This window comes from Rhipicephalus sanguineus, chromosome 10 (assembly GCF_013339695.2).
Source record: "Rhipicephalus sanguineus isolate Rsan-2018 chromosome 10, BIME_Rsan_1.4, whole genome shotgun sequence".
Lineage (NCBI taxonomy): Eukaryota > Metazoa > Arthropoda > Arachnida > Ixodida > Ixodidae > Rhipicephalus > Rhipicephalus sanguineus.
In genome coordinates this window covers 25,493,513-25,506,888 of record NC_051185.1, presented here as the reverse complement: position 1 = coordinate 25,506,888, position 13,376 = coordinate 25,493,513, and the positions used below count along the sequence as shown (strand labels likewise).

Below are 13,376 nucleotides of genomic sequence, written 5' to 3'. Positions count from 1 at the left end.
ACTCAGCAAGAAAGAGTGTGTTTTAGCAGTGCCGGTACCAAAGGGTGCAACAAGGTAGAGGGTGTTTTAGCAGTGTCGCTGTCAGTGGAGAAGCCAGGAATACGGTGTTTTAGCAGTGCCGGCACCAAAGTAGGGTGTTTTAGCAGAGCCGGTACCCGTGGCGCAGCCAGGAATATGGCGTTTCAGCAGTGCCGGTACCACTGGCGCAGCCAGGATTGCAGTGCTTTAGCATTCCGGTATTGCGGCACCATTTACGGAAGCACGATCCAGAAACGTTGTATACCTGCGCGAGTTTGTTCAATGCGCATGCCATCGTGGTGAGATGATACGAGCGGCTAATTGAGGTCATGCCGACCATTTAAAACTACGGGCAGACCACGACAGTACGGTATTACGGTACTGACCGCACGGCGAAACAGCAGTGCTAAAACACTCTGAGAGGGTGGTTAGCCGCGCTGCTTTACCCTCGACTGAGCAGTGGGGGCTTTGCAGGTGGGTGTTATTAGAGTTACTGTATATGCTACCTTTATGCTACCTAAAGGTAGCATATACAGTAACTCTAGGTGTTATCCTGCGTCGTTTTGTGCTAGCTATCGTATGCAGGGCAGGGTACTGCCTAATAATTATACAGGGCAAGGTATCTTATACAGGGTGTTGAAGGGCAGGAGGAAAGGGGAGTGCACGTGCAGGCGACCCACGTCTCACACGCTGCCGTCCGTGTGTATGCATGTTGATATACGGACAATACGTGCATTGTGACACCCCTGATATATATGTTCCTGCGTGTGTGTGCGTATGTGTCAGCGCATATATACATATAGAAGAGGAAAATATCTTAAGAAAGAAGAGTTTAACCCCCTCCCCCCCTAACGACCACCCTGGCTACGCCGTTCTCAACAGTGGGTGATAGAATTAACTTTAACGAAACTTTCGCCAAGCCGTGAACTAACTATTAGCTCGAGACAATCGTGACGGTTACAAGGTGGCTATACTTTCCGCCAGCCACAGCTGGTGCAGCGAAAGTCTGGTAGTTAAATATGACGCCGCACTCTCGTACAACTCATTTTTGCGCGCGTTAAAACGAAAGCGCCATTCTTTCGCGGCAGACGCTTCCCATGCTTCAGGTGGCTCTTAGCTGAAACAATCGCTAGACGTGACGCAATAAACCGTGCCGTTAATATAGCCCCCACGCTGATTCCACTGTACAGAGATTATGTGACGTCACAGCACCATTCTTCTCCTGCGTCAGCTGCATTCAACTTGAACAGTGGCCGCAGCTTCCAATTGCCACCACTTTAACACAAAAGTGTTTTATGGATCAGTCTCTGTGTAATAGACTTCTTGCCAAAGCGTGCGATGGTGTGACCGTTGGCGGAGTCGACGTCTCACAAATGATGAAAAAAAAAAAAAATCATCACCATATTATGACGTCACCCTATGACGTCGCATGACCTGAGGTCACATGATGACGTAATCACATTACATTGTCGCTTGATCAAAAGGTGGGCCGATCCCGGAGGCGCTGCAAAACCACGTGATTTGCAGAAAGCTTCCAATGCCACCGATCCCAGAGGCAGTGCAAAATTACGTTGGGTGCAGAAAGCTTTCGCGCTGGGGTGGAATCAATACAATCGACTGAAAAGAAAAGGACGATGGCTTTCAGTCTTACACTCTAAGGAAAAAAAAGAGTATTGTGACTCCTTTAGGGGAGTCTTGATGCAACGTATATGACTTTTTTTAAAGAGACACGATAACTCCACTGTGGGTCACACGACTTTCCTAAGAGAGCATAATGATCTCCAAAGAGAGTTGACGTGACTCCTTAGAGGGAGTCATGTACGTGGCAAGTCAAGACTCCCCGAAAGGAGTCAAAATACTTTTTTTTTTCTTAGAGTGTAAACAAATGCCTAAGGCACCGTGTTACTTTTATCGATCTGTTTAAAAAAAAGACAACTGTGCTTAAACAGTGAGCATCAGAAATAACAATAAGTAAAGATGGTGGACTGATTCAGGAAACATAAATAACCAAAAGTCTTGAAGCGAACAACACTTCCTCCTCCTCCTGTATTTCGAAGAGTCTAAATTTGGGCAAATACATTTATATTAACGCTTGTCGGAACCATGGCCACTGCCAGTGACCCGCGATGCGTCTTACAAAAACACCGCTGCACTTTCTAAAGTCAACTGAGCTCTGCTACTGCCTACGATAACGCGCGATGAATCCTGTTCTGTACAGGTGTGCAGGCATCACTTCGACCTTTCGTTCCGTCTTCCTTTCTTTTTTTTTTCTTTTTCTGCCGCTTTTGTCCGCCACGGTGGAGCAGTGGTTATATGGTGCTCGGCTGCTGACCCGAGGGTCACGGGTTCGATCCCGGCCGCGGCGGTCGCATTTCGATGGAGGCGAAACTCCAGAGGCCCGTGTACTGTGCGATGTCAGTGCACGTTAAAGAACACCAGACGGTCGAATTTTCCAGAGCCCTCCAAGACGGCGTCTCTCATAATCATATCGTGGTTTTGGAACGTAACACCCCTGATATTACCGACCGCCGTGACGTTGTGGACTTTGACAGCGTTTGCTAGGGCCTACGCAGCTCCTAATCGGCGAAAATGGAGTACACTGTCCTCTGAGGAGACCAGAGACTTAACATACCAAGTTACAGGAAATTTCGTTTAGCCCATGTGAACGAACTACGAAAAAAAAAAAAGCTCTGAAATCCGTGACGTCACCTGCGCAAATTTCAGTGCGAAATTTCAAAAAATCAAACTTTGATCTTCATTCTCTTTTCTATTAAAAAACCTGCGGTGACGAAATTAACGACAGTTGAGTTTTCAAAGTATAATTTATCAGTCTAAACCGATTCATTGCTTCACATTATTGTCCCGTTAAGAAGTAAGACTGGTAACACAACAGTAAGGGAAGCACGTTATAATGACAAACACAAGAAATATACTCTAAAAATTAGAATGTCCCAATAGAGCGAGAAAGTTCTTAGAAAACGTTGTCGCCGTTGTTGTTCCCAAAACAGTACATTCGGGAAATGTTCTGAACGCAGAACAACAGCTTATTTCCAGAGACCCCATTTTAGCTTGCTCGCAACCTGAAGCACATACGTAGTGCACCAAATGTACAACAAACTCCACGTATTGAATTGGCCGAGCTGGAAAACATTGAAGTTCTCACGGCCACTCATATAAGCGACGTACTATTTAGCAGTTCACGAGTTTCGAGCAAAGGCCCGTAATGAATAATTCGTTGACGTGCTCAAGCGCTAGAATCCATGTCGCCACCTTTTGGAAAATGTCGACGATACATCGCACTGAATGCTAATGACATCATATATCCATAAGAGACGACTGCCCTGTATAGAGTTTAAAGCAAACGGATAGATGTTATGAGAATCCCCCTCCGCATTCCCTAATACCTAACTTAACCCTAAGTCCTTCTTAAACAGCAAAAAATTCCCGACTTGCGTGCTGGTACTGTAGATTTCCTAAATTATGTCACACCGAAGTGAAATCTCTTTCAACCAGACAGTTTTTTCCGTAACTGCTAGAATGAATTTTTGGCTTCCGGTGTGTAATTAACAATGTAATCTTCTGACTTTTTCTTTCATGCAATGTCGGCAACGCAGTGGACACCACATCGCCGTGCAACTCAGTAACCACATGTCACCAACGAATCGTGTATAATATATAAATATAAAGAACTGCAGCCAATGTGGCGACACGAACAATATTTCATTGTCGGCTTCTGCTCTGCAGTCTGCCCAAGTCTACTAATGGGCGCCACATTAAACACACACACACACACACACACACACACACACACACACACACACACACACACACACACACACACACACACACACACACACACACACACACACACACACACACGCACGCACACGCACACACACACACACACACCAAGAATTTCAGTCTCCTGCAGTGAGTGACAGCCAATTATTCCGGGCACGTATACCAGCTGCAGCTTGCTCTCCACAGAGCCCAGCAGTGCAGTACCACAGCATGAGTATGTTAGTAAGTTGCATGTTAAGTTACGTTACACTGTGATCAAGGACGCTTCACACAGTAATTACCTCAACGTTCTGCACGTACTATACTGGCCGCATACATTCCTAAGCTAAAACGATAAAGGGTACGTCCTCAGATCCCAGTTACTTGAAGTATAAAGGGCCGTTAAATGATTAGGAAGTTCCGGTGTGGAATGTGGTCGCGGACTCGCCTCCCGATGGCCGGTAACATTGTGGTGGGCAGCAGAATGCAGAGGCACATCGATAAATAAGCTATGTGATGTTATGTTTTACATGCAGCGCAAAAATTTTTTTGTACTGTGGCTCATTTTGCTGCTGGAATTTTTTGTAGGGGGCCGGAACCTTGTCAGCTTGCAGTACTGCCGATTTTTTTCGTTACCCTATATTTCTCAATGAGAAATAAAAGTTGATTGATTGATTGATTGATTGATTGATTGATTGATTGATTGATTGATTGATTGATTGATTGATTGATTGATTGATTGATTGATTGATTGATTGATTGAAAACTATATGAGCGAGAGCGTCATGCTGGACCTTGCCTTGGCTAACATTGTGGATATCATTTTACCGTGACAATTTCGTTTTCCTGGATATATATTCGCTCGGTAAAGATTTCGAGTTTTTATGGGCTTTACTGGTGCGTTCTTCACCGTCATAACTACGTGACAATATCGCATGCTGGGGTTTACATGCGCTTGAAAAAGAGCACGCAATGAAAACTGACTCTGCAAGTGTTGAAGATTGGGCGAGTTGAAGATTGAGCGCTCTGTCCTCTTGTGTCGGTCTGCTCGGCCGTGTCTTCTTTCCACGTAATGCGCTATACCACTTCAAGTACGACTCTGCAAATTTCAATTATCTTCACACGGAAGATGCATAGTTGCACACTACACTCGATTAGTGTGGGTTAGCCTTTATTTCTGATCGTTAAGCTTACCTCGGTTCAAAATTTAGCCTGCATAGAGTGCCGTGTACTATCGTCGTTACGGGTCACCGAGCTAAGAGTCGTGCAAGTCAGAAAAGGTGTGCGCATTAAAATATAATGCTTTCCTTGGCTTCGTTATCTGCTGTCTTCCTATTGGTTGTGTCTTACCATGTGGGCCCATCGATCGAACCTAAAATAAACTCACAGGGCCCCTATGCGCTCACCTAAGACGATTGGAAGGTGAACGCCATCTTTTTCTTCTCAGTCGATGTATTGATCCTGCTCCGGCATCCTCCAAAAGCTTTCTGCACCTAACGTGGTTTTCCGCAGCCTCCAGGATCGGAGGCACCACGCCTGCTTTTGCACTGCCTCCGTGACGTAATGCGGCAAGAAGCGCTGCGAGCTCTGCTGCTGTCGATGTCGTAAGGTGAGAGGTCTTAAATTTGATTGTCGTGGCTTTCAGAGGTATTACGACAGCTGCGGTTGAGCTGTTCGTCATAACGGAGCCGTCTGTGTATACGTGCATTGAGCCTCGGTACTTCTCATATAACAGGAGCAAAGCGAGCTGTTTAAGAGCCGGTGACGACATATCTGCCTTTTTACGGATGCCGGGTATCGCCAGGCTGATGATAGGCTGAGTCAGGCACCACGGAGGAAATGAAGGTCTCGCAGCGGGCGTGAAGCCTGTTGGCAAAGACTCGCGATATGCGGCTACCGTTCGGCAAAAAGAGGTGCATGGTCGGTCTACTGGTAAAGAGGCTAGGTGGTGGCGGGGAGTCCGAGCAAGATGCCTTATATGTGTCCTGAGTGCTTCGACGTCAATATGTGTCTTGATGAGGTGGTCTCTGGCGATCGCTATAGAAGCCACCGTCGACGTGCTAAGAGGCAAGTCTAGGCAAATTCGGAGCGCTTGGGCCTGAACACTTTGTAGTATTCGTAGGCTTGTTTTGCTTGCGTTGGTTAACGCGGGCAAGCTGTAGCGCAGGAAGCCGAGGAAAAGTACCCTGTACAGCTGTAGCATAGCACTTGGTGACATTTCCCAAGTCTTGCCTGCGAAGAACTTCAATAGATGACAGATGCCGATCAACCGCTTTTTTATGTACAATACGTGATGGCTCCATGAGAGATCCCTGTCGATTATGACACCCAGAAACTTGTACGACCGAATATACGGTATAGTTTGGCCATTGATGAATACGCCGTAGTTATTCATAGGTTTGCGCGTAAAAGCCACGAGGGCGCATTACGTTTCATTACTGATGAACGGACACAAAAATGGACGATCTTCAGTGACTCAAAGGCGGCACTGCAATCCCTTCTGTCACCTTTACGCCGCGGCCCGCACGAGCAACTGGTATTTCAGATTGCAGAAGAGACTCACCATTTAATTGAGAAAGGCCATGAAATAACTTTTCAATGGCTTCCAAGTCACTGTGGGATCACCGGCAATGAACGGGCCGATCAAGCTGCCCGTTCAGCCCATACAGAAAGCAGTCAAATAATAATACCGCTCTCTAGGACTGACGCTGCATGGAAGCTCCGCGTGCTTGCTCGTCAATGCACCACGTCGCAATGGAACGAGCCGCACTTCAAACATGCGCGACTATATTCCCTGGACCCAACTCTCAGCCTTCAAATTCCTCCAGGCCTTCGCCGACGTGACGCTACCCTCCTGTGCAGGTTATGGTTGGGTGTCGCATTTACGCGCGCGTACGCGCGCCGCATAGGAATGGACGACACCGCATCATGTGACCACTGCGGCAGTGATGAAACAATTCAACATATTCTGTGCGACTGCCCACAGTACTGTTCACAGAGACAGTTACTTTGCAACGCGCTCGATAAGTTGGACGACCTCACTCTGTCGGAAGAAAGAATCCTGCGCCATCGACCGGACCAAACGTCACAGAAAAAGGCTGTGCAGGCGCTAATGCGCTTTCTGCGTTCAACTGGTCTCTCAGAACGGCTCTGACTGGAACGTCTTGCGTGTGTGTGCATGTGTGCGTTTTTTTTTTTCATTTTCATTTTATCTCGCTCTCTCTTTGTCCTCTTTCCGACCCCTATATCCCCACCCCTGTGCAGGGTAGCAAACCGGTCACTCGCGCCAGGTTAACCTCCCTGCGTTTCCTTTTCTTCTATTTCTCTCTCTTGCCTCCGTGACCGAACACCTTTGACCAAGTTGCGATGCCATGTGACGACGACATCATGTGACGCTACGCCATGGGACGTCACGATGGCGTCATAATGAAGTCACAAATTTCGGCGATCTGTGACGTCATGATGATGTCATATGGTGGCGTCGTCACGTGATGATCTTTTGCATCACTCTTGTTGGCGCCGTCGACGGCAGACGCCGACGCGGGACGCCGGTCAATTTTCGCGCTTGATGAGCTTTCGATTATTAAGGCTTTCGCCTTAATAATCTAACTAGGTGCCCCCCCCCCCCCCTAATAACTGCGTAGTGGTATTCGTAACGCCTTTTCCAGCATTAGAACAAAAACTTGAAAGAAGACGGAGTGGAGAAGAAATGACAGAACATTAACAACGCTGGTCTTCAACTGAATTGATACTTGCAAAAGTGCGAGGCAAGAATCTCAACGCGCACGCGTACAGAAAAGATCCTTAACGAAAACAAAAAATAATCAAATCACTCGACACGTGTAGCACGGAGGCTTTATTAAGAAATTTTTCTTTCCTGCCCAGAACGATTGAAGCAGTATACTCCCACATCAGATTCAGCAGATATGCAGGAGGGCTCGTATAAGAATATAAGTATTCTGTTACTGAGCTACATACAGCCTTATAGAATTGGTAAGACGCGTTTGGCGCTCGTGGTGGCCGTGTTCGCAAAGAACGCTGCGCCATGCCGCATTTTATTGAAGCTAAGCTCGGCTGCGTCATCGTCTTTAATAAGACGTACGGCGCAACGAGACACTTCCTCATTCAGTGTTGCCTTAAAACAAGATTTGGTGTCCAGTGCTAGGGGGGGGGGGGGAGGGTTCATCCGAGTAACGCGCTAACAATCACAAAGGCTATGCTTCTGTACTCTGCAAGTGATCGATTCACTTTCAGAGCCCGGGGAGCTGTTCTTGATGTGTACATCTGATAGACTGTCCGTTTCGGCAGCCGCTGATTGGCCGGAGCTTGACGAACAGAGCGCCCCCTGTTTCCGGTTCGTCTTCTGCAACGTCATTACCTCCCCCCCCCCCTTCCCCTCTTCGCGCAACTTGCGTGCGTCTACGGTTGTCACTGCAGCGCGACCGTACCCAGGCGGCCCTGTGGCGTTTCTAGCTATATTAGTCGGCAAAATGTCGTAAAAGGGTCATAAAAGCGAGACATGGCATCCGCGCCGCCGTTACACAAACCTCGACACACTGCAGCCAATACCAATGCGAAAACATGGCGGGGCAGGGCACACGCGGTAACGTTTCGTTCACGAAAGCCAAACCCACCCACCTCTCGTGTCGGCGCTTCCCGGTCTCACCGTCGACGAGCGATGCAGACTTGAGTTCCATGTAACAGCGCAGCGGGTCATAAAGAAACACAAAACATAAACAGAATGCGCGCGAGTTCAAGACAAATAGTCCATAGCGCGACGTACGTCCGTACGTCGTGCTATGGACATCCGGAAGCGGATGTCCAGTGGCGCCCCCTGCCGATTGCGGCAGGCAGATTTCATTCCACAATTTGAGAAAAAGGCGAGTATTTTTGCCACCGAACAATAATCGTCATCTCGCTCGCTCGCGTTTTCTCGAAAACTCGGATGTCACGCTGATTGCACGCGCGCCGTTCGTGACCGGGAAGTGCCGGTACCGCGGTGATAACTCAGGGAAAGGCGCACAAAAAAGGTGGATGACGATTGTAGTTGAGCAGCAGACTTAATACTCCGCAAATACTCGATTATTTTAGCGTGTATTGTTCGTCACTCACTCTGAATCTGCCATAGAACTACGCTATTACACTCGGCGAACCTTGGGGTTGAGACGGCAGTCGTAATCAGTAATCGAAGCTGAACGACTGCTTTCAAGGTCCCCTAAACCACTCCGAGTTCAAAGACGAGAGAGTGGTTTTTTTCTCAAATTCACTCTACCCTTCCCACGGGCGCTATCTCCTCCTCGCCACTTATTTCTTCGTAAAACACGTGGACAATGTCAGCACTAAGAGCTTAGCCTATCAGGATTTCACGCTTTTCGGCTACACGTTGTTATGTCCACTTCCGCTATCGAAAACGCACAAAACGAAGTGAAATCAGTTGATCGCGCACGATAGTCATGCGAGACAAGGCAACACGGGCGTGCGACTGCATGGCAAAGCAAGGTAGGATACAATGCACAACTGATATCCTTAGCATTGTAGGTTTCCTTCTCCTCGTGGACAATTTCGAAGGAGGGCCGAGGAGGTAAGTGCAAACTTCAAGCCAGACAAGACAAGAAGTTTAATAATAATATCTGGGGTTTTACGTCCCAAAACCACGATATGATTATGAGGGACGCAGTAGTGGAGGGCTCCGGAAATTTCGACCACCTGCGGTTCTTTAACGTGCACCTAAACGTAAATACACGGGCCTCAAACATTTTCGCCTCCATCGGAAATGCAGCCGCCGCGGCCGGGATTCGATACCGCGAACTTCGGGTCAGCAGTCGAGCGCCATAACCACTAGACCACCGTGGTGGGGCAAAACCAGAAGTTTAGGGGATGATGAAGGATTGATGTCGTTCAACTGGGAATATTGCTGGAGCTAATGCTTGGACAAGATGATTTGCCTTCGTCATGCCTGTCTTCTTCATGTGATTCATGCCGATGCATTAATTGGCTGAAGCGACATTACGAGCTCAACACGTTCTGATACTTTTTTTTTTTTGCGTTTTACAACAAAAGTTGCTGTGAGAACGCAACAACAGGCGATTTTACTGGCCTAGTTGTGCGCCGCCGACGGTGTCCGTAACCGCTATCGCGCATAATGAGTTTAAAAAAATCTAGAGTCGAGCGGGATTTCAACATAGGCCCCCTGCGTGGCAGTCGCGTATTCTACCACAGATCCACGCCGGTGCTTGGAACTCTTTCCCAAAAGAACCCTATAAGCGTTTTATGCTTGGCGAGGCATCGCGTTAACAGATGTTTGGCACGTTTCTTTACTTGAACTAATCGCATGCAAGTCATTGTTTCTGTCATTTCAAAACATGTAAACCTGTGTGTATGTTGGAAGAGATTGTTTGAGTTGATATTCATTGTTTTCTTTTTTAATGAGTACCTGCGTATTACAACAGTATACATGTATAAGCGTGTATACATGCACGTATATCATTTTTTTTCTCGTTGTTTTTTCCTTTCCTGTTGGCTGATGTTTACATACTTGGTTGCATATTCTATTGGACCGGCCACTAGTCACTTTAGGCTATCGGTTTAAAGAGCCCTTGTAAAGCAATGTCTTGTTCATGAAAATAAGGTTACATTGATTGATTGATTGATTGATTGATTGATTGATTGATTGATTGATTGATTGATTGATTGATTGATTGGCTTACTCTGCGAAACGCAAGAAACGGGCCTATCGATCTACACTATACACTATCCTACATCAGGTGCAACGCTTTAGAAGCTAGCGAGACTTCTTGTAGTAGACGCGTTCGCACAAAAAACAGATCAATGCTTTTACCCCCGTAATGCGATTTCTTTTTTTTCTTTTTTTAGACTGAGTAATAAATGAAGATGCTTTGTGCCTAAGGAATAAGCAAGCCCCGTTATTGATGCAGCTGTCAATAGGTTGTTCTGGATCGCTTAGCGCCTCTTTGTTTTCGTATCATGGCCTCCGCAATCGGTTCCCGTGGCGCGCAGCCGGAGCCAATCACGGAGGCCACGTTCACAACGACGAAATCCAAGCGCGAGACGCGTGGACTCAGGCGTATTGCTGACCGAACCTCTCGCATAGCTTCGACAGCGTTGCACCTGATGTTTGAAACGGGGTGTACTTCTGCAGCTTTCTAAGCCTTGCCCATGAAGTACGAAACGAACTTTAATTAAGATCTCTTGCGTGGCAACATGGCAGCAGGCCCCCTGGGCCCAGGCATGTGAGGTTAGACTTGCGTCACAAAATTATTTCCAAGGGTTCGTGACAATCAACTTCAATCGCAAAAAGTGGACAAAACCATAAGTCTGTCACGAAAGCAGAAGCTGGCTGAAACGTCCGATGAGCTGACGGCAGATCACGGAACTGAGTCCGGGTCAGAGCTCATTAAATCATGCAGCAGCAACGAAATTTGTCATAGGCTTCGAAATTGGAATGCCAGCGTGGTTCCTCTCAAATTTATAGACCCCACCTTTTGCTTTAGCCAAGAGTTTATGCGTGCTCTTTTGACACAGAAATGAGAAGTCGTCAGACGAAGAATGTCGCTGGATTCAATGTTTCAACGAGGGAACTCGCATTCGTCGGGGCAGTCTCATGTGCGGATCCAGAAGGGGGGGGGGGTGGCAAAACGGAAACCCCTCCCCGCGCGCGCAAGCACATATACAAACACACACATTGATGTATGTGTGCTCAGTGGCGGTGTACGGCACACAAAGATCTCGCGAAGTCCTTTCCAGCTAGACGTTTGCCGTATTTTTAGAATGCCAGAAAATTAAATAAGTTGTTTTATTAGTAGTGCTTACTTTTACTGCAAACATCAGTTGCTGTCGTCATCGCAGTAATCTATCGGACCCCCCTACCTTTCCTCTCCACAGAGGTTTGGATCCGCGCAAGCTTGTCCAAGCGTTTGCTTCGTCCTGAAGCGTCAGTTACGCGGGGAAGGCTTCATGCACACGAAGCCTCCATTTTCCCGGAGCTTGCCTCTTGTTTGGACTTTTGACTCAGGGGGAAGACAGCCAATCGGCATCGAGTGTGTCGAGTCTACTGCGGAAAAACGTTGACGCGAAACCCTATGCTACGCATAAGACGAGGGAAAAAGCGGGCGGAAGGCGGGGCTGCTCGTGAGCACGCCATAAAGATAAGAAGTTCGATCACGGCAACGCGGGTGTCGGTCTCTTCTGTGTCTCCAGAGTGTTTACGCAAAGGTACCAAATGCCATAGTGTTTTTCACAAGAAAATACGGTTAAGGGAAGATTTGGCGTTAGTGTCAGCGGTTGCTGCAAGTATGAAAGTTCTGACATCATACACGTATGGGTGAATAACATGTAGTACAAGGACTAGCCTGGATCTCGCCAAGGCTCGCTCTGATAATTTTAGTATGGAACTCTACACTGGATGTGTTCTAGGCAATCCATTTCTCATGAACGAAGCACACACACCCTTTATTTATTTATTTATTTATTTATTTATTTATTTATTTATTTATTTATTTATTTATTTATATATATATTTATTTGATGGGGTTTCACGTCCCAAAACCACGATATGATTATGAGGGACGCCCAAACACGTTTTGAACAACAACGCAGAGGCAAAAGGAGACTTACTCGTTCTGGCTGTCTTCACTATTGACCTATTTCATCAACAATGTGGCCTCCACGATTTTCAGCAGGCGATCATGCAGGCTACGTCGAATACACCGTGCCATTTATCCGAACGTTTTACTATTCTGACAGCAGGATACATCATGTCTGGTGGGTGGTGGTGGTCAAAAAACGTTTATTACACTAACGAGAGGTGCGAGCCCCACAGTGCGGCTCTCAGTGCTGGGTGGTATCCCTAGTCCGGGACCCCAGTGGTCGAAACCGCCAGCCTGGCTCTCCGGACCATGGCCACCTGGGCCTGAAGGTCTGAAAACCCTGTCAGGGCCGCTTCCCAGTCCTATCGAGTGGTCTTATGGTTGGGGCTGGATTACGCTGACAGATCCAGACCATGTGGTAGGCATCAGCTACTTCCCCACAGTACTGACACCTGCCATTGACCATAGGGTCAAAATGTTTCACGATAGCGGGGCATAGCATCGTGTTAGTGAAAAGTCTCAGGACTACGTGCTCGTTCGCCTTTCCCAAACCTTGAGCTCGGGTAGGACACAAATAGGCATTATAATCTATAATACCTCTGAAATTAAGATGAGGCTGCCTGCTTCCTGGACGGGGATGGGCTACGTCGCCCCCAAATGTGGGTCCTAACGAACGGCTGTTGGTGCAGAATTCCTCAACCCTGTAATGTGCCAATACCGTAAACCGAAGCTCCGGAGGCCGCGTAGCATAGTATGCACCACAGCAGTATTTCATGTGCTTCTCGGTATGCGCAGTGAACGCTGCTATTCGTGGTAGCGTATTAGTTGTCCTGCCTTTCCTTCTTGCTTTATATTCCCCTCCCCCGCGTAAGGGTAGCAAACCGGACGCAACCTGGTTAACCTCCCTGCCTTTCCTTTGCATTTTTCTCTTTCATATTCTGAAGAGAATCTTGAGCTGTGCATGGAAGATAC

At 47.4% G+C, this 13,376-nt stretch overlaps 1 protein-coding gene across 2 annotated transcripts in view; it reads right to left on the bottom strand.

Moving 5' to 3' along the window:
* The window catches only part of LOC119407278 (uncharacterized), a 310,646-nt gene extending 302,069 nt beyond the window's left edge, over positions 1-8,577 (bottom strand). For both annotated transcript variants that reach the window (XR_005186664.2, XM_037674173.2), the window contains exon 1: positions 8,437-8,577. The gene's annotated coding sequence lies outside the window, so the exon portion shown is untranslated. The remainder of the gene's footprint in view (positions 1-8,436) is intronic.
* Between the last annotated feature and the right edge of the window lie 4,799 nt (positions 8,578-13,376).